Consider the following 2,500-nt stretch of genomic DNA (forward strand, 5'->3'; position numbering starts at 1 on the left):
TAGAAGAGATGATCCTCAAAAATCTCTTCCGTGTGGTCCACGTAGTCTTCGAACGCACGGACCGGGCGCAGTGGATGTGGGCGTCCTCCCTCCCGGAAGGATTGTATTCTGAGAGGGCCAATCATGTCGTCCGCTCGGCCGTTCCTGGCCAGGAATGTTGGTGATGGAGAGAGGGTTAGGGCCGAGCTGTCCTCCTCCAGTTTGGAGACGGACGGGTGGCGGTTGATTGCCACCCGCTGTGAAGCCCTGTAGTCCGTAGTCAAGGCGAGCAGAAAGACGACACGTTGAGGGAAGTGATCTTCCTCCATAATGGCCCTTTCGAACGCCAGGTACTGCAGAACACGATGCAAGGACCAGGCCAGGACCGGTTGATGTCTCGGCTCTCTCGAGGCGCTGATCCCCTTCATTAGGAGGGTTCGCGCCCTCTGTGGCACTCGGATGTTCATGCCCAAGCGTAGCGGATCAGTGAGGGCTGTATAGTGAGGCAAGATAGTTGCCGGTGCCCTGTTGGTGGAGGTAGCCAGCCAAGTCAGGAAGTCCGGAACCATGCTGGCGGAGATGGTCACCATCGCGCGTCTCCGAAGGCAGTTCCGGAATCTCCTTCAGCAGGACCCACACCGTCGCACTGAGGACGGAAGGTGAGTTCTGAGCATCTTGTCTGCTGCCTCTGTAGAGAAGAGTTGGCTGAGAGCTCCCCGTAGAAACTCCAAGTATCAAATTGGAGTGACGCTTGAAGAGGCGTGGTAAGGCTGTTGGCTAGGCAGGCTGACCCCAGTAGAAGGGGAGAAGGGCCCCATCTCATTAGCTCCCCGAACCACGGCTGGGTTGGCCAGTAGGGAGCTATCAGGAGGACCTGACCATTGAAGGACCTGCGGGTCTGCATCACCTTCAGGAGGACTAGTGTCGCTGGAGGAGGAAAAAGAATACGTACTTCCAGCTATTCCAGTCCTCCGTGAAGGCGTCTGGGCCTCCTGTGCGTGTCCTTTGGATGCAGGTGAGGTAGAGGGGGAGCTGGGTCGTGTTTGGGGAGGCAAACAGGTCCACCTCTGGGGTGCCGTAGTGGAGGGAGAGCGACTCGAACACTTGTGGGCGTAGTTGCTACACTACGAAGGTCTCTTGAAACCTGGATAGAGCGACCGGCGTAGGGGCCCCGACCGAAGCCCGGGACGCAACAAGCTGTGGAGTGCTAAGGGTATCGGCCCGGGCAGGTCACGCGGGAGAAGTAGTAGGTTCCTGTCCACCTCCCGTACCAGCCGTCGGCGCCCCAAGCGGCTCAGTGGAAGGGCCGAAGTCGCGAAGTTGAGGTACCCCCCCCCCCCGCCACTGAAGGAGGGAGAACGTGTGAGAGAAACACGCTTTCTTGGCGCAGGGGAGCACCCGAAGAGCGCTGACTGTGTCCTACTCAATCCCGAGCCAATGAAGTCCCTGTATGGGAGCAAGGGCAGACCCGTTCCAGTCCACCCCGAACTCCACGTCCGCCAACACTCTCAGAGCCACTGAGATGTCGGCCGATGCACCCTCCCCGGTGGGCAAATGCATCAACTAGCCGTCTAGGAACCTGAGTGTGGAGACGCTTGCTTCCGTCCAGCGTACGCCTACCACTCTCACTAGTTTCGTGAAGATCCTCGGGGTAAGTGAGAGACCGAAAGGGAGTATGCGAGGCCGAATTCGTTTCCGAGCGACCTCGTCCGTGGGCGTTAGTCAAGAGGCTTCGTCCTGGGTGAAGACGTTCCCTGAGCGTCTCCCACTAAGACGGGCCTGAACCCTCGGTATGTATCCAACTCACCCCAAGTCTTCCCGCGGGAAGTCCTCGAAGCCCGTGGCGAGCGTTCTCATCCAATAGTGTGTTATGGCAGTTTATGACGTCTCTTCACCCACAAGCGGACTTCTATATGTTTAATACCTAGTGACATCATGTGATTATACTGTGACGTCACCGGATTTAATCATGGCGCCTTAGGATCGTCTCGTGACGTCACAGACACAAATTGACGTCATAGGACTACATGGTGACGTCAATTTATCACATAATGACGTCATCTTATCATACCGTGACATCACTGAGTCACAGTGAGCGTTGAAATAAATTTTGACATGGTAAAATTCTGGACCATCATGACTGTAGATTAATTTAAATTGAATAGGAAAGTCATGTTCATTTCGACCTAAGTCATAGTGAGCGTCGAAATTAATTTTAACATGGTAAAATTCTCGACGATCATGACTGTAGATTAGCTCAAGTTGAATAGGAAAGTCATGTCCACTTCGTCCAGAGTCACAGTGAGTTTTGAAATTAATTAAACATGGTAAAATTCTCGACCATCATGACTGTAGAATAGCTTAAGTTGAATAGGAAAAGTCATGTTTATGTCGACCTGAGTCACAGTGGGTGTTGAAATTAGTTTTGATATGGTAAAGTTCTTAACCATCATGACTATAGGTTAGCTTATGTTGAGTAGGAAAAGTTATGTCCCTTTCGACCTGAGTCACAGTGAGCGTC

Source organism: Oratosquilla oratoria, chromosome 8, assembly GCF_046742065.1.
Source record: "Oratosquilla oratoria isolate Oo_2021 chromosome 8, ASM4674206v1, whole genome shotgun sequence".
In the NCBI taxonomy this organism is placed as follows: Eukaryota; Metazoa; Arthropoda; class Malacostraca; order Stomatopoda; family Squillidae; genus Oratosquilla; species Oratosquilla oratoria.